The sequence below is a fragment of the Zootermopsis nevadensis genome, unplaced genomic scaffold, assembly GCF_977971745.1.
Source record: "Zootermopsis nevadensis isolate Lab colony 2312 unplaced genomic scaffold, Znev_1.0 Znev_ptg000011l, whole genome shotgun sequence".
Classification (NCBI taxonomy): Eukaryota; Metazoa; Arthropoda; class Insecta; order Blattodea; family Termopsidae; genus Zootermopsis; species Zootermopsis nevadensis.
In genome coordinates, this window is record NW_028259143.1 from 16,093,326 (window position 1) to 16,113,285 (window position 19,960).

The following is a 19,960-nucleotide window of genomic DNA, read 5'->3' on the forward strand; positions in this document are numbered from 1 at the left end:
TTTACCATAACTCTATACAAAATAAGCACTTCTCAGTCATATACCAGTTAATGAAAACAATTAAGTGTTTGACGTATCGGAATTGGTCTAAAAGAGATGCGAATGTATTAGACGACATTTGACCTTGAGTTTCGTAGGAATCGAAAATCCTCTGTGCCCAAAGTCGGTCACTCTAATTGTGTACGCGTTGCTGATAGTCATGTCCGAAAGAAACAGCAATCTACTTACGGATTCCTTTAGCCTTATTCTACATCCACCACGAAACATTTTGTATTACACGCGGAATGACACAAAATTTTGTGTCTCTGGTATTACTCAATGGAACTACACCAAACCTCGCCAGATGTTATTTTTACGTGAAGTCGGACCTTATTTCGTTAAGAACATGGAGGAATGAAATACTGAACGAGTTGGTGTTTCATAAGTCGATGTTGCAGTAACCATGTCTGCCACTACAACAGAGTGATGTGCGTGGGTTGGCTCACCTGCGGGATCTTGAAAAATATGTAAGCGGAAGGTAGGAGTGGTTTATCCCACCCCCATAAACACTAATCAATACATGATTTAATGTCATTTAGCCTGTATCACCGTATTTTGAAATCGCTGGTAACTAAATCCGTGGGATATATTTAAACCTTTCAACCTGCACTAAAGAACGCACATCAGGGCTTTTATTATTAGGTTAACCTCCCAGTCGCCAGATGGTAATTCCACAGAGGGAAAATTACATTAGTAGACCTTTCAGATGAGTCGAGCAGAGGTTTCATACAGATATAAAATTACTGGAAGTTCATAACCGCAGCAATGAAAGCTTCCCGTTGTACCCGCCCCTAATATCCATATTGTGGCAGTCTTCTGAATATTATTGATAGATTCTATGTTATTTAACGAGGCCTTTTCAACTACACATATTATACAGCGTCTCATGATTAGATGATATGCAATTCAGAATTGGGACGGTAGTCAAAGAGAGCGGTCGTGGCCTATTTGTAGGCATCATCTGAGATTTTCCGCGGAATAAGTTTAAAGAAAAAAACTCACGATAAACCTTAGTGAAAGTTATCAATATGCAGGCCGCGTTTCGAACTCTTAACATCATGATTACAAAATGTGAGTCGTAACCATTCTATATCCATATTTAATAAAATATTTAATGTTAGATGTAATTTTATTACTTACTTTTTTTAAGTGAAATTTTTTCACATTTATTTTAGTAGTTTTTGTTTTTCAACGTGTGATGTAGGATTTCTGTCAGAGGTAACATGCTGTTTACTGGCAGTAATAATGAGTGGTGAGTTTGATTATGTCTTTTATCCATGTATTAGTGTGGCTGGTTTTTTCAAACAATACTTAACAACTGTGTGTCATCTTAATGGGCCATTTAGCATCGAATGAGACGGGTATTACTAACCTAACCTAACCTAACCTAACATAACCTAACCTAACCTAACATAACATAACCTAATCTAACATAACCTAACCTAACCTAACCTAACCTAACCTAATCTAACATAACCTAATCTAACCTAACCTAACCTAACATAACCTAACCTAACCTAACATAACCTAATCTAACATAACCTAACATAACCTAACCTAACCTAACCTAACCCAACATAACCGAACGTGAAAAATCCAGAAAATTATGTAGAAATAAACATGTTCGTCCCTCAGTAGAACTTATTAAATTATCCTTACAGAAGTTGTTTTGTTATTAAATATATTCGTGAGATAAACCATCGATTACTTGTATAAACAAAATTTTATGCCTATTATAGGTTATTTTACGAGTTATAACTTTTAATTCAACAATACCGAAATATTACCTGTTATTAATTAATTAATATATATTTTGGAAAACCCAAATACTAATATATATTATAAATTATTTTTAAAACCTTCAAATGTCATAGAAAGTGCAAAAGTGGTTCGATTTCAAGGTTTATGTGGTCGATAACTGTGGCGTTCGCCTTGCACAAGGATTACAGGCAACAGTTGATACGTAGAAGCACGTGACGACGCTATCAAAGTAGAACGACAAACCCAGGTACTTAATAGGAACAGTACATGTTTCAGGCTTTAATGACCATATGACCATATATTCACCCGTTAATGCATGTACCAGAAAAACATTTAGTCCTGTTTTAGTTATTTAAAGTAAATTATTGTTGTGATGATTTTTCAAAATGTATTACGAGAGACATCCTTAAATTCTGTTTGCCTTAACTACGCTCCAAAGGCAAATTATATTTGTTTCCAGTTGAATTGTTCAGTAGAAAATGGCTTAGTTCTGACACCCACAATAAAGAAAGCTTTGCTTAACAAATCGTTTTACCCGGTGATATAATGTACAATTGAAAGAAATGAGGAATTTGATTATATAAAGCTATCTCAAAATAAAAAGAATCTTTCTGTGAATATTTGAAGGTCAATATTAATGGGAAACAGAAAACGTGCTCGTGTATTATGAAAATATTTTGTTTCGAGTAATGTATTTATACCATAGACAGATGATGAGATACTCCATTTGGAGCTTCAGAAGTTGTGGGACCAACATGACCAAACTGAAGCCTTTAAAAATGTGTGTTTAGTAATTGTATACTCTCTGTAAAGAATGGCCTTGTGTAATCAAACAGCTTTTTAGCAGCTCCACTGAAGTACGCACTTTTACTCAAGACCACGCTTTGAAGAGCATGTATTGGTCATTTTCGACCAAAATATTTAACTCACTTCTTGTTTAATATTACTTGCTATATTCAGGACATCCGGATATCCTTTCATTATTACTACAAATAAGTTAACTCATATTGAATATTAATAGTTATAAATATATGCAATTGTCTTCATTTCCAAATTATTTCATCTTAGATCCATGTAATTTAAATAGTTCGTAATGTTATTTTATTTAGTGTTCTGTCTGACGACAGGTCCATATGAACAGGATCCTTCCATCCTTTTCTCGGACTGGGACCTGTTCATATACGTTCTTGGCAGATGATCCAGAAGTGGTTTGCCATTGCCTTCTTCTGTGTGTGAATTGAGTAATTGTTGGGATGCCACGGAGGAAAACTCCGTGTTGCCTAGACCACGGGCTTGCCCAACTCAAGTTATAAATTCGGGCACCGCCGGGAATCGAACCCGAGACCCCAGGATTACAAGGCCAGCGTTCTAACCGCTAGACCACCTCATCTTATTATTATTTAGTGTTCTGTCTGACGACAGGTCCATATGAACAGGATCCTTCCATCCTTTTCTCGGACTGGGACCTGTTCATATACGTACGTTCTTGGCAGATGATCCAGAAGTGGTTTGCCATTGCCTTCTTCTGTGTGTGTGAATGGAGTAATTGTTGGGATGCCACGGAGGAAAACTCCGTGTTGCCTAGACCACGGCCTTGCCCAACACAAGTTATAAATTCGGGCACCGCCGGGAATCGAACCGGAGACCCCAGGATTACACACATAAAATATTGTAAAAAAATTAGAGTTGTTTTTAAGTAATCTGAACTCAATGAAATCCATGATTTACACGAAGAATATGTTTTGTAGTCTCAGTACGAATCTAATTAATGTTCATATGTTACGCACTGAATTAGTCGCGTAAGTGTATTCATCAATATGGCTGCTATTATGTACCTTGTAAGCGGAATAAGGAGGACTATATTTATCATCAACAACGGATTAACGTCTGTAATACACATCGGCTGCATAATGTCGAGTAATTGAACGGAACGTTGATGACATTTCTGAAAGTGAACAGCTTAAAGTCACTAATAACCAGTAACGGCAAATATTGTGGCCTGCTATCTGCCACTAATCACGTGATTCTAGCTTGGTTGCACTGTAATATTGAAATACACGCACTAATGACAACGTAATAGGATCCTGACTTCACGGTTTACTAAATTTACTCCAGCTTTCAGCATTTTGAGTGAGAGATAAATCCTACAGGCTAATATGCTTAGGGGACGTTCATATGACCGAGTACTTGGTTCTCCTAAATCTATGCAGATCGTGAATGTAGAGGCAGAACTCGTCCAGGAGTCTTCAATACTAAATCTCTTTCATAATATTTCATTAATTTGTTCCTTCTGTGAAGTAGATATTTTAGGCACCGCTGTAGATGTTTTTAGAAAACACGCTGAATTTCTCATGAAGATTTCTGTCTTCTGGGTTGTTGCGCTGTGTAGTCTGGTCGATGTCTACCGACGTTTCAGAGGTCATACTGCCTCCGTCATCAGAGTATGAAGATTTCTGTCTTCTGGGTTGTTGCGCTGTGTAGTCTGGTCGATGTTTACCAACGTTTCGGAGGTCATACTGCCTCCGTCATCAGAGTATGAAGATTTCTGTCTTCTGGGTTGTTGCGCTGTGCAGTCTGGTAGATGTTTAACAACGTTTCAGAGGTCATACTGCCTCCGTCATCAGAGTATGAAGATTTCTGTCTTCTGGGTTGTTGCGCTGTGTAGTCTGGTCGATGTTTACCAACGTTTTAGAGGTCATACTGCCTCCGTCATCAGGGCGATGCAAACCTCAAATCATACCTGAATTTGTCATATCTTATCTATAGTCAAGTAATAACGCTCGAATTATGAGATCGATTTGGATGAAACTTCGTGTAACATGTGTTATCTGAATTCACTTATATCTGTTGTTAAAAGATTTATGTTTTATGACTATTATTATCTCTCAGTGCCATTCTCTGTAATTTACTTTAGACTTAAATACGTTCTTGAGGGCAAGTACTCTTCTTAAAAATACGCTTTGATTAAAAGTTTCAAATAATGCTTACACCCTTCATGTGGAAGAATATGTTCGTACTAGACGTCGATAGATTATACCGAATACAAGACATGATAGTGTCGTAACCCAAAAATACCACAATCGAAAAATATATCTTTTGTATTTCCATTGCAAAAAACTAATTTCAGCACTATAATTACATTTTAACTAGGCCTTTTAACTTCCACATGTATTTTGTAACCCAGTGTTGGTTATCGATATGATAATCGCATTTGGTAATTACAAACCCACTTTAAATAGATTATAAGTAATCAGACGTTATTTTACGAAGTTCCATTTTAATATTGTTATACCAATCATACATTATGCTTGAAACTGATCACTTTATAGTAAATTTGGACACTTACAGGCAACTTACCTTGAAATTCTAGAACTTCTGTTTCTGCAATTGATATTTCTACAATTTCTCGTAATATCAGCTTCATGATGACAAACGTAGCAAGAAAAATAATATGTCGTTGATGACTTAATTTCTAAGATGGTAAAGTTGCGTCATATTGTGATATAATAAGTATATATTAAATCTTGTCCGTCTAATCACAATAAATTCTTATTAAATATTAAAATATTACAATAATTAACATTTAAAATATTTAAAATATTAAATGATGTTCTTTATCGAAATATTCGATTTACATTAGACCATCATTTTTCATGGTCTAATGTAAATCGAATATTTCGATAAAGAACATCATTTAATATTTTAAATATTTTAAATGTTAATTATTGTAATATTTTAATATTTAATAAGAATTTATTGTGATTAGACGGACAAGATTTAATATAGACTTAATTTCTGTTTCAGTCTTAAGATAATTGCCTGTAGATTTTTAATAAGGAACCCACGGGGTGCAAATAAACATTATTTGTCCTATGATTGCAATCGTAAGCATGTTACAAAATGGCAGACGTACGTCATTATTTCCATAACGACATAATGAACTTGTCAGTGGATATTTGCGGTTAATTAAGCCGTCAGGTAATATCCGTCTATCAGTAACATTGAGCGTGCCATTCACTTGATTTTACTAACTGTACTGTACTTTTGAACAGAACGTTCAATCCTGCTCGTCTAATTACCAGTCTTAACACCAGATGACAATTTTAATCTGCTCAAAGACGTCTGAAATCGTTGCTTAGCATTTTTAACGACAGAAAACATAAATACTTACAATTAAAATCTGTCTTTGTGTTTACAAAACTACACTTTTGTCAGTGATTTTTTTTATGGATGTGAGATCTGGTCTCTCGTCATATTGGAAGAATATGGATACAAGGGTTTTGAAAACAATGTTGATGAGAATATTTTGACTCTAAAGAAAGTTGGTAAAGGCAAAATAAGGAAAATTATAAGAACTTCAGAATTATCGTGATTATTCTGAACACGAAAAAGGAACTCTGACGTATTTAAGGGGTCAAATCGAAGGGCAGAGGAATGAAATATAAGGCACCTCATAGGGGTAAATGAATACAAAGTTTGAATCAGTAAACGTGGAGAGAAATGGATCCTTTAAAGATCTAAGTATAGATAATATAATATTTATTTATTTAGTGTTCTGTCTGACGACAGGTCCATATGAACAGGATCCTTCCATCCTTTTCTCGGACTGGGACCTGTTCATATACGTTCTTGGCAGATGATCCAGAAGTGGTTTGCCATTGCCTTCTTCTGTGTGTGAATGGAGTAATTGTTGGGATGCCACGGAGGAAAACTCCGTGTTGCCTAGACCACGGCCTTGCCCAACACAAGTTATAAATTCGGGCACCGCCGGGAATCGAACCCGAGACCCCCCAGGATTACAAGGCCAGCGTTCTAACCGCTAGACCACCTCATCTTATTATTATTTAGTGTTCTGTCTGACGACAGGTCCATATGAACAGGATCCTTCCATCCTTTTCTCGGACTGGGACCTGTTCATATACGTACGTTCTTGGCAGATGATCCAGAAGTGGTTTGCCATTGCCTTCTTCTGTGTGTGAATGGAGTAATTGTTGGGATGCCACGGAGGAAAACTCCGTGTTGCCTAGACCACGGCCTTGCCCAACACAAGTTATAAATTCGGGCACCGCCGGGAATCGAACCCGAGACCCCCCAGGATTACAAGGCCAGCGTTCTAACCGCCAGACCACCGTGGCGTAATAATATAATATATATATAAAATATAAAATATCAGCCAGGGAGAAATATCGCCCATTCAGGCATAGTAATAAAGTCTTGTGGAGAGATGTAAGTAGTTAATTATCTCGATTCAGGGATGGAGAACGTATGCAACGCTGCACAGAACCAAGATGTTTTTTTTCTCTCCGGAAAGTCGTAATTCGAGAACTGACGACGTAAATTGAAAGCAAAATGGTGCAGTTCACCGTATTTCTGGTCTTAGATACAATTACTGCAGTTCAGGGCTGTTGACATTTCTGTGACACTGCACGGGGGCGTTAATATTAACCGTGACTGCTCTGGGAGTCGTCATTCAAGGAGTCATTGAAGGATTGCAGTTTCTCATTCAGTAATCTAGTTTCTTGATATTTTAATATGATTATGAACTGAGTTTCTGTGGCATGAAATTAAACCAGAAATGCCAAAGTTAACCTAAATAATATTTAAAAATTTTGTTATTATCTCAAAGAAAACATGACGCTGTTTTCAGGATCTTACAAAAGTCATGATTACGCTGTGTAGGAAAAAATTATGGTTATTGATTGTTTAAAACAGGTGGTATATATAGTTACCACTGGTATTTTTAAAGTGTTAATAAAACTTTCTACAGGTACGTTCTGTATTTCAGACCTAATTATTATCCTCAGCCATGGTATGTTTTCCCTTTTATTAACGCCGTATTCCACACTAATAAAGCCACATTTATAATACAATATTTTATGTTTGAATCTTAATTATTTTACGAATGTCATTTTTATTTGTTGGTTGTGTTCCAAAATAATTAAAATTAAATAGATGTAGGCATTGCTAAATGTTTAAGTTAAGTTATAGGTCTTAACGAGATATATATTTGTAATTGTTTAATTTTAACCGTCTAATAACAATAAAATATTTTATTAAATATTAAAATATTATTACTACAATTAACATTTAATATTTAAAATATTAAAAATATATAAAAACGATGCTCTTTCTATCGAAATGTTCGATTTACAATTAGAGCATCATCTTTTTCACGACATGTTTCGGTTTTCAATGAACCATCTTCAGGTGTAATAATATTTTAATATTTAATAAAATATTTTATTGTGATTAGACGGTTAAAATTAAACAATTATAATCATCACAATATGACGCAACATTATCATCTCGAGATATATATTTCTTACTCCATCAGTTCGCTTTTGCGTTCATGTGGAAATGGAATTATAGTAGAGACCAAAATTAAAATTCTCCCAAAGAAGTTCATTTTTGAGCTCCTGTACGGTCCGTTAAGTGCTTTACGCAATGAAAATTCACAGTAAAATGATCCTTATTGAAGGTCTGAGTACACAGACCGTGTTTTAATGGATCCTGTTATTAATGTGGGTTGCGGATGCAAGGGGAAGACGAGAGTCCTTTCAAATGAAAGCGCACGTGTGGCGGACGCCGTTTAGGATGAAATCGGCGGACGATATCCTAAGTTTACAGTCTTCATAAACTTAATAGCACAAGCAGGAATTCCTGAAGTTTGCAAAGGAATAATTTTAATGAGGTATCCGTGTTTCGTTTTAGTATGATAATAAATTCTCTAGCTTCCTCTCTTTAACGTCGCTACAGACTTTCAAAGTTTTATGCAGAGATTTTTCATAGAATCTCAGTTACAGTTTCAGTGGAGACCAATATGAACTATCCTGCTCATTTTTCGATGAAATTATAGTACTTTGTCACTGGGTTATGTGAATGTTTTAATCTGAATAACCAGTAACTTGTGAAGTTTAATTTATTTCCTATATTAATGTTTCGACTCTGTTATCAGATCTTCTTCCCCACAGTTCATAACAACATAAAACGTGTAATGTGAAGACATAAATTTCACAAATAGGCCTAGGATATTAATGACTTGTCATGAGGCTAGGTGTATAGCTCTCATTAGCCAAAATGTCCTTTGATAGGCCTAGATTTTCTCAAAATGAACAGAGGGGACTGAAATAATGAGTTATATACACAAAGTAAAAGTTAAATGCAGTTTAAGTGGTAATAGAAAAGTGTCTTTCTATCTGTCGAGTAGAACTTAATAATTACAACAAAAATATAATTCAATTCAATTCATTTATTTTATTATAATACTAATAATGGATTTAATACATCAACATTTAATAAGAAACCGAGTATTACATTTTGTAATATTCTGATCTTTTTTTTCTAAGATTACAGGAATGTCACATATATTTTCAAAGACTACAAATAAACAAGATACGTTATTAACAATAATATGAATGTACAATTTAAAGTATGAATAATTTCATTTGAAGTGTAAGACTTGATGATTCATCGCCCTGATGACGGAGGCAGTATGACCTCTGAAACGTTGGTTAACATCGACCAGACTACACAGCGCAATAACCCAGAAGACAGAAATCTTCATTTGAAGTTTTTTTTTGGTTCATCGTTGGAGTACTATATAAATTTAACAATACAAGTATTGCCAGAAGTGAGCATTGCCTGACGTAATTCAATCGAAATCAATGTAACTTACCTTATATTAATGAAACTTCACATATCATAACATAACAAAAGTAGTAAGTATAGGAAATATAAAGTAATGTAGTGTAACATAACATAACAGAACACAACTGAACGTAACCCCCAAGAAAGAATATAATTACAACTCAAACTAACCTAACCTAACCTAACCTAATCTGACCTAACCTAACCTAACCTAACCTAACATAACCTAACCTAACCTAACCTAACCTAACCTAACCTAATCTAACATAACCTAACCTAACCTAATCTAACATAACCTAACATAACCTAACCTAACCTAACCTAACCCAACATAACGTAACATAACCTAACCTAACCTAACCTAACCTAACCTAACCTAACCTAACATAATTTAACCTAACGTAACATAACGTATACCAACGTAAGTAATCGCCATCTTAATTAAATTAAACAAAGTTGAAATAGATTGAATTAGACAGAACGTAACATGTAAGAGTTTACTAATATTCATTTAACCTTAATGTTATTTACATTACAGACTGATACAAAAACAACAAAACGTTCACCCACACTAAAGTCACATTGAGCATGATGTATATATACAGAACAACATCGAGTGTGTTATTAAAAATGGAATAAAAATCTGAAAAAGAACATCGTTTGACATCTGGTAAAAATCTGATAAAAATGTACGCTAGCATAATGTATGAAAATTGTATTTGAAATTATTTATCGTTTTGAAGCTTTATATAATTATATACACCTGAGGATGGTTCTTTTAGGAACTGAAACATGTCGTGAAACATGAAAAAAATGATGGTCTAATGTAAATCGAATATTTCGATAAAGAACATCATTTAATATTTTAAATATTTTAAAATGTTAATTATTGTTATATTTTAATATTTAATAAGAATTATTGTGATTAGACGGACAAGATTTAATATACATGTAAGAGTTTGTCAAATTTACTCTCAATTACTGCTATTTTTTTTACCAGAAACAATATCCTTTCAGAATCACCAAATAACTTACGTCGAGTGCAATTGTCAGGATGATCGGTAATTATAAAACAAGTACAGAAACATCCATGACCTGGGTGGGATATGAACCTGTGTCTACGTTTGACAGAGCAGTCGAATATTTAATCTACGGTCTTCGTATGGAAGTTGCAATATCTCGCCGCTAGATTATCGATTGTTACCTGATTCACACGACTATAAATCACTTCGCCTTCAGCAACAGGTGGTTCTACCACAGACTGAATACGACAAAAATTTCAGGAATCTGATATCTTCGCTTGGAATTGCACCAGCGATCTCTGATTATTAATTTACTCTGACAAGTGTAACATTTGTAACTTTATCGATTAGAATCTTTCTCGAAAAACGAATAGTCGCTGAGGTAGTCAAGAAACTTTCCGAATTGTATCAAATATAAAAGGTTTATTGTCATGATTAAAAGAGCACCAGACGAATCGAGTTCGCATTTTTACACCGAATGTCTTTAATACCCATTTTAATATTATGTTCCCATCAGCTTCGAAGTCGTCTCTTACACTTATTTACGACTCTGATTACGAACTAGTCCACAGTTAGTGTTATGTGTTCCTCCCATCACATCCAACTTAATACGATCAATACGAGGTGCGATCAGAAAGTTTCAAGACTGCGCGTATAAAAACCCGTACACTTATCTCAGGTATTAAATTCATCCATCACCCTCGAAGTAGTTCCCCTGGGAGTGAACACAACGATCCCAGCGCCGCTGCCAAGCCTGGAAGCATCCCTGGAAATCTTTCTTTGTCAGCCTGTCAAGCACCATCTGCGATTCTGCCTGAATCTCTTCTATCGTCTCAAATCTCCTTCCCTTTAGCTGAATTTTCATCTTTGGCAAGAGGAAGAAGTCACACGGAGCTTAGAAAGGAAGTTGGGGTCGGTTCTTGCAAGATCTTTGAGCTCCTGACAAACGAGAAGTCGATTCTGCTTCTGGTCCTCAGACAGGATGCGTCGCATGTGGAGTTCTTCCTTTAGAATCAGCTGACAGGTCCCATAGCCTATCCCAACAATGTCGCACAAGTCGTTGATGGTACGACGTCGATCTTCGTAACATTTTCGGGCGTTGTGCTCGAAGATGGTCGTCCAGAACGCTCGTCATCATCGACAGAGGTTCGGCCATTTTTAAAACGTGAATGCCACACAAAAGTTTGTGCACGACCCATTGCGGACTCCCCAAATGCTTGCTTTAGCATGTCATAGGTTTCCGTAGCCGTTTTGGCGAGTCTTTGGCAAAATTTGATGCACACGCCATTCCGAAATCGCAGGAGGGTCGGTGTAATGCACTACCAAAACGCCCGTAACTAAGAAACAAATGCTAATTCGATGATTCCGGCTGGCACACTGATTCACTATGAATGTAGGCCCCACCCCCTAGCGGCAGAAGCTCGTACTACATCCGGTTCGCCCTCTATTGACACAGTCTAGAAACTTTCCGATCGCACCTCGTATTATTCGAAAAAAATAGAAAGTTGGACTCCCTAAAGAGAATGTGAACATCCCAGGGCTTCTAAATTAATCTTTTCAGTCCCTAGGATTCAATATCTTGATAAAGGAAGTTGTTTAATCGCTTATTCGGTAAGCTTTCTGCAGAAAGTGGATCGCTCAACTATAGAGACATAGTCCATGTTGTTTCTATAATATTGCTTTTCACTGCCGAGGGGCTTTATGGGCTATGATGGGCAAGTGAGGACACTGGAGACAGGAGGAAGCCATCAATAGAAACTTTTGCGTAGACTCACAGGGAAAACTACAGAATATGAGACTAGGGATGTTTATCTTCGAAAACCGCTGTGTTTAACGGCGTAGCAAATCGTTTAAGTGATTTGCGTTCAAACGTGTTCGTTTTGTATTTGGAGATTAAAAAGAAATTGTTGAGGATCCTCGCAAGAACTACGTATATATTTGAAGATAATATTAAAATTAATCTTAAGGACATAAAGTGAAATAGCGATAGCTTGTATAATTTGGTTCAGAATATGGATTCCTTCTCAAGAAAAACTCTGCTGTGCGGACTGTTTGTTTAGTTTTTAGAATTGCTTTTAAAAAAAATCTTATTAGTTATAAAATTTCGTGACAAATAACATAATTATTAATTGAACTTTCAACTCTGCTTAGGCATGTGAACGTGAGACCAGCAGTCAAGCTGGTCGGCTTTGGCTCTCTGGAGCTGTTACACCACGGATTTAATTTAATTTAATTAATATAATTTAATTATTAATTGAACTTAATTAAATAAGCCTACTCATAGAATGGGCCCTTTTAAAATTTTTGTCCCACAATATCAATGTAACATAATATGTACTTTAGTGTGTAGACTGTTGAGTTATAATGAGTGAGTGTGTGGTTGTTTGTGCTAAAGGCTCAGCACTGCTAATACCAAAATCCGTAGTCAGACGCGCCCCTGAACCAGTTTCACCCTCGTAACCTATTTCCTTAGGGATATCCGTGATTCTCCCATTACCGCGGTTCTCCAAGTGGAAGTAAGTTTTCCCACTAGCTTTGTGTGTACATTATTTGTCTCGTCCATCCTCCCATGCGTCTGGTCCATGGCATCTTCCCACATCTCATCGCACTATTATACATAGTATCTACAGACAATGTTTCTCGAGGGCAGTAAGTTTTCCTTAAATTTCTCATTTAACTCATACTACGTAAGTCAAAATGTGACGTTGTCTCCGACATTTGTAATCTATCTACGTCTCTCAGAGTAAGGGAAGTTTCTCACCTGCACAGGAAAACTGGCAAATTTATTACATTCTGATTTATACGGCTTTGGAGGATGTGACGATGATAATCTTCGTGCTGTGTAAGAACAGTTATTTTCAAAGTCTTCCGTCTGCATGGTTACCGAAGTAAATTAATTTCGAATATTTTGGTCTGATACTGTGTCATCTCTTAATTGCCGTAAACACAACTTCATATGTAAGATTTGAGGTTCTCACAGCGGTGAGTATGAAGATTTCTGTTTTCTGGGTTGTTGCGCTGTGTAGTATGGTAGATGTTAACCAACGTTTTAGAGGTCATACTGCCTCCATCATCAGAGTATGAAGATTTCTGTCTTCTGGGTTGTTGCGCTGTGTAGTCTGGTAGATGTTTACCAACCTTTCAGAGGTCATACTGCCTCCGTCATCAGAGTATGAAGATTTCTGTCTTCTGGGTTGTTGCGCTGTGTAGTATGGTAGATGTTAACCAACGTTTTAGAGGTCATACTGCCTCCATCATCAGGGCGATGAAGATTTCCGTCTTCTGGGTTGTTGTGCTGTATAGTCTGGTCGATGTTAACCAACGTTTCAGAGGTCATACTGCCTCCATCATCAGAGTATGAAGATTTCTGTCTTCTGGGTTGTTGCGCTGTGTAGTCTGGTAGATGTTTACCAACCTTTCAGAGGTCATACTGCCTCCGTCATCAGAGTATGAAGATTTCTGTCTTCTGGGTTGTTGCGCTGTGTAGTATGGTAGATGTTAACCAACGTTTTAGAGGTCATACTGCCTCCATCATCAGGGCGATGAAGATTTCCGTCTTCTGGGTTGTTGTGCTGTATAGTCTGGTCGATGTTAACCAACGTTTCAGAGGTCATACTGCCTCCGTCATCAGAGTATGAAGATTTCTGTCTTCTGGGTTTTTGCGCTGTGTAGTCTGGTCGATGTTAACCAACGTTTCAGAGGTCATACTGCCTCCGTCGTCAGAGTATGAAGATTTCTGTCTTCTGGGTTGTTGCGCTGTGTAGTCTGGTCGATGTTAACCAACGTTTCAGAGGTCATACTGCCTCCGTCATCAGAGTATGAAGATTTCTGTCTTCTGGGTTGTTGCGCTGTGTAGTCTGGTCGATGTTAACCAACGTTTCAGAGGTCATACTGCCTCCGTCATCAGAGTATGAAGATTTCTGTCTTCTGGGTTGTTGCGCTGTGTAGTCTGGTCGATGTTAACCAACGTTTCAGAGGTCATACTGCCTCCGTCATCAGAGTATGAAGATTTCTGTCTTCTGGGTTGTTGCGCTGTGTAGTCTGGTCGATGTTAACCAACGTTTCAGAGGTCATACTGCCTCCGTCGTCAGAGTATGAAGATTTCTGTCTTCTGGGTTGTTGCGCTGTGTAGTCTGGTCGATGTTAACCAACGTTTCAGAGGTCATACTGCCTCCGTCATCAGAGTATGAAGATTTCTGTCTTCTGGGTTGTTGCGCTGTGTAGTCTGGTCGATGTCCACCAACGTTTCAGAGGTCATACTGCCTCCGTCGTCAGAGTATGAAGATTTCTGTCTTCTGGGTTTTTGCGCTGTGTAGTCTGGTCGATGTTAACCAACGTTTCAGAGGTCATACTGCCTCCGTCATCAGAGTATGAAGATTTCTGTCTTCTGGGTTGTTGCGCTGTGTAGTCTGGTAGATGTTTATCAACGTTTCAGAGGTCATACTTCCTCCGTCATCAGAGTATGAAGATTTCTGTCTTCTGGGTTGTTGCGCTGTGTAGTCTGGTAGATGTTTACCAACGTTTCAGAGGTCATACTGCCTCCGTCATCAGAGTATGAAGATTTCTGTCTTTAGGGTTGTTGCGCCGTGTAGTCTGGTCGATGTTTACCAACGTTTCAGATGTCATACTGCCTCCGTCGTCAGATTATGAAGATTTCTGTCTTCTGGGTTGTTGCGCTGTGTAGTCTGGTAGATGTTTACCAACGTTTCAGAGGTCATACTGCCTCCGTCATCAGGGCGATGAGTATGAAGATTTCCGTCTTCTGGGTTGTTGGCGCTGTGTAGTCTGGTCGATGTTAACCAACGTTTCAGAGGTCATACTGCCTCCATCATCAGGGCAGCATTGACCTCTGAAACGTCGGTAAGCTTCTACCAGACTACACGGCCCTGTAACCCAGAAGACACCCTTCTTCAGACACACCGCCGTGATTACCTCGAAACATGTTAAGAAAGATTAATGCAAAGTGTTTTGCCAGGACCGTGTTAAGAATTAGTGTGCGGACAGATGTTCTCATTCAGAAAAAAGAACACGGTGACTATTGAAGCTGAAATATACGTGACAGAATTAACAAACCAATCAGTGCAGTGTCCAGATTATCTTCTTAATTAAGGTTCTCTGCTTTCAAGACGACTTCCTTAGATGTATTTCCACGTAGTGGATCTGCGGGCACACTGCCATGTATTGACAAGAAATGTTTCTGTCCTAACCGTAACGTTTAAGGTTAAATGCCCTCCGGGGGGAGTTACTAGGCTCTTTTATGTAAATCCGTGTGCCTTATTTACGTATGAGACATGGAAAACTATAGTTGATACTAGGCCTGCAACAGTACGACGCGTACATTCAAATTCAATAATTTTAAAACCCTTAAGAGTTAACCCAGAACAATTTTAACCGAATTAATTCAATTATTTATTTTAATCCGTCTGATCACAATATTTAAAATTTCTTATAATTAAGATAATAAAATATCATTGATGTTCCATATCGATTGATCGATTTACATTTCGGAACATTTACACAACATGTTTCGGTTTTTATAAAACCATCATCAGGAGTAAAATATATCTAAGAACTTAAAACTCAATTATGATTTCTGTAGTTTTTTGGTGATGTTTCATTACGTTTGTTTTTCCATTTTTGGGCGAAGGTGTTGTTTTTTCTTAAATGTTATTAGATGTACATATCGGCCAAAGATGTAGGAGTGAGTGTCCCGATATGTCCACAAGTACTAGTGTCTTCGAATAGGTGTGGGTCAATACTGACTGTACACTACAACAACCTATTTATTAAATATCGGTTTTAATTGTGATATCCTTACATCTGTGGTCACGTAGAAAGAAATTCTCAACCACAATTTGGTAAAATTGCCTTCACGTCTATTTCGAAGCGAACCCCGTCATTTGAAGTACAATTAAAATAAGAAGGAAAGCTCATATGAGTTGTTCCTTATTTTTTTTTAAGATCTCATGGTGCATTCACATGCGGTATTCAGAACGTCCATCCCAACAGAAACTGGTCTCACTAAACCTGCTTCATCGTTTTCTCTTCAGTATACCTGCAGACATATAGGGGAACAATATCTTCTTGGGTAAGTGCATTGTCCTGGCATTACACAGATCAAGTTCCTTTGTCAATAGTATCACAAACTGAAATAGGTGTTTCGTTCGTATTAGTTTTCCGACGATTATTTCTGAAAATAGTCCCATATAATCAGCGTTCCTTTTAAAAACGCTGGTCTAATTTCGTACATGTTTCTGAGATGCATGTGGCTATCTGAGTTAACATTTGTTGAATCGAAGTACTCGCATTTTACTCACATTTTTAACCAATAAACTAACATTAGAGGTCTGCTCTTATTGTACGTTTGTTTTGACAATAACAAATTTACCTAATTGTTTAATTGTTTAATTTTACATTTACGAAACAACATTGAATGTGATAACAAAAGTACAGTTGATCTAGAAGAGGATAACTTTCCGATATTTAATGGACATCTGACGAAGAATTGCATTTAGAATATTACTTTTAAATTTATATTGATTATACACCTGAAGATGGTTCATTGAAAACCGAAACATGTCGTGAAAAAGATGATGCTCTAATTGTAAATCGAACATTTCGATATAAAGAGCATCATTTTAATATATTTTAAATATTTTAAATATTAAATGTTAATTGTAATAATAATATTTTAATATTTAATAAAATATTTTATTGTGATTAGACGGTTAAAATTAAACAATTATAATCATCACACAACATTATCATCTCATAAATTTACCTAGATAAAATAATTGCTCAACGTAATGAATGTATTATTTTCATTTTAAAAAATATTCTGAGGGGTTTGGAAGTAAATAAACAAACATGACGACTTGAGAATCAGCAGCTAAATGTAATTAACTGTGTTAAATAATTAAGGCTTTTACTATCCTGGAACAAGATGGTAAAAATGAGATTTTGTGCACAAATAAAGGAAATAATTTTTTTATATTTTTGCTATAGATAATTACTTCGTCCATTGCTGTACTTACGTCAGCCATCTTAAATATTGAAGTTGCAAAATAATTTGATTCTTATTGTTATAAGTGTGATCTTGTAACATGATGGAAGGATATAGGTTGAAATGTTTTTAAAAAAGCTTTTAGGATGAATTTTAGGACAATAGAAGGCAAAGGCGTGTAAGCTGAAGCCCCGGCGAGTAGGAGGGCGCGGCGGTGTTCGCGGAAGGGTCAGGGCGCGAGCCCGCCTGGAGCCGCCGCCGGTGCAGATCTTGGTGGTAGTAGCAAATAATCTCAAATAATTTCAAGATGTAGAAACCGAGGATCTTCGTGATTAATATTGGCCACCTAATATATATATATATATTGTTAGCAATTGGCTGCACATGTTGCTAAGACTCAGGTGATAAGAAATGAAGAAAGAATTTTGATGCGGAAACCTCGTGAATGAGTTAATTAGGAAAACTGAAAAAAAATATAAATTCTTTTGTGAGGATGGTACTTGGAAGAAATTACTTTAGGATCGTGTCCAGTTACGCTGTTAGATATTAGTGGTGTAGAACCATGGGTTCTGTTATATAAACGCTAAAGTTTTTATGTGGCCATGTTCGAACCTTTCAGCATCCTCATGGTTAGTCACAAGCCAAAGTAATAAACATCACAGCAACCCATAAGCTAGATCAGTGGTATTCGACCTTTTTTGTTCGCGTACCCCCAGATATAGTTTCTCTTCAACTTTGTACCCCCAAAGTTGTTGGTGTATAATTCAAGTTATACATAGTATATAATCTACATCTAAAATAAATTAAATAAATTACATTACTGATTATTCAGTGTTTATCATAAAATAATATATATATATTTTAAATTTCACGTACCCCCTAAGATGTCTTCGCGTACCCCCGGGGGTACGCGTACCCCAGGTTGAATACCACTGGTCTAGAACAGTGGTATTCAACCTTTTTTGTTCGCGTACCCCCAGATATAATTTCTCTTCAACTTTGTACCCCCAAAGTTGTTGGTGTATAATTCAAGTTATACATAGTATATAATCTACATCTAAAATAAATTAAATAAATTACATTACTGATTATTCAGTGTTTATCATAAAATAATTTATATATTTTAAATTTCACGTACCCCCTAAGATGTCTTCGCGTACCCCCGGGGGTACGCGTACCCCAGGTTGAATACCACTGGTCTAGAACAGTGGTATTCAACCTTTTTTGTTCGCGTACCCCCAGATATAATTTCTCTTCAACTTGTACCACCAAAGTTGTTGGTGTATAATTCAAGTTATACATAGTATATAATCTACATCTAAGATAAATTAAATAAATTACATTACTGATTATTCAGTGTTTATCATAAAATAATATATATATATATTTTAAATTTCACGTACCCCCTAAGATGTCTTCGCGTACCCCCGGGGGTACGCGTACCCCAGGTTGAATACCACTGGTCTAGAACAGTGGTATTCAACCTTTTTTGTTCGCGTACCCCCAGATATAATTTCTCTTCAACTTGTACCACCAAAGTTGTTGGTGTATAATTCAAGTTATACATAGTATATAATCTACATCTAAGATAAATTAAATAAATTACATTACTGATTATTCAGTATTTATCATAAAATAATATATATATATATTTTAAATTTCACGTACCCCCTAAGATGTCTTCGCGTACCCCCGGGGGTACGCGTACCCCAGGTTGAATACCACTGGTCTAGAACAGTGGTATTCAACCTTTTTTGTTCGCGTACCCCCAGATATAATTTCTCTTCAACTTTGTACCCCCAAAGTTGTTGGTGTATAATTCAAGTTATACATAGTATATAATCTACATCTAAAATAAATTAAATAAATTACATTACTGATTATTCAGTGTTTATCATAAAATAATATATATATATTTTAAATTTCACGTACCCCCTAAGATGTCTTCGCGTACCCCCGGGGGTACGCGTACCCCAGGTTGAATACCACTGGTCTAGAACAGTGGTATTCAACCTTTTTTGTTCGCGTACCCCCAGATATAATTTCTCTTCAACTTGTACCACCAAAGTTGTTGGTGTATAATTCAAGTTATACATAGTATATAATCTACATCTAAGATAAATTAAATAAATTACATTACTGATTATTCAGTATTTATCATAAAATAATTTATATATTTTAAATTTCACGTACCCCCTAAGATGTCTTCGCGTACCCCCGGGGGTACGCGTACCCCAGGTTGAATACCACTGGTCTAGAACAGTGGTATTCAACCTTTTTTGTTCGCGTACCCCCAGATATAATTTCTCTTCAACTTGTACCACCAAAGTTGTTGGTGTATAATTCAAGTTATACATAGTATATAATCTACATCTAAGATAAATTAAATAAATTACATTACTGATTATTCAGTGTTTATCATAAAATAATATATACATATTTTTAAATTTCACGTACCCCCTTAGATGTTTTCGCGTACCCCCGGGGG

General features: G+C 36.4%; 1 protein-coding gene across 1 annotated transcript in view; it reads left to right on the top strand.

The window, feature by feature from the left end:
- The window catches only part of LOC110831394 (cardioacceleratory peptide receptor), a 223,239-nt gene that overhangs the window by 43,600 nt on the left and 159,679 nt on the right, over positions 1–19,960 (top strand). The window lies entirely within an intron of this gene.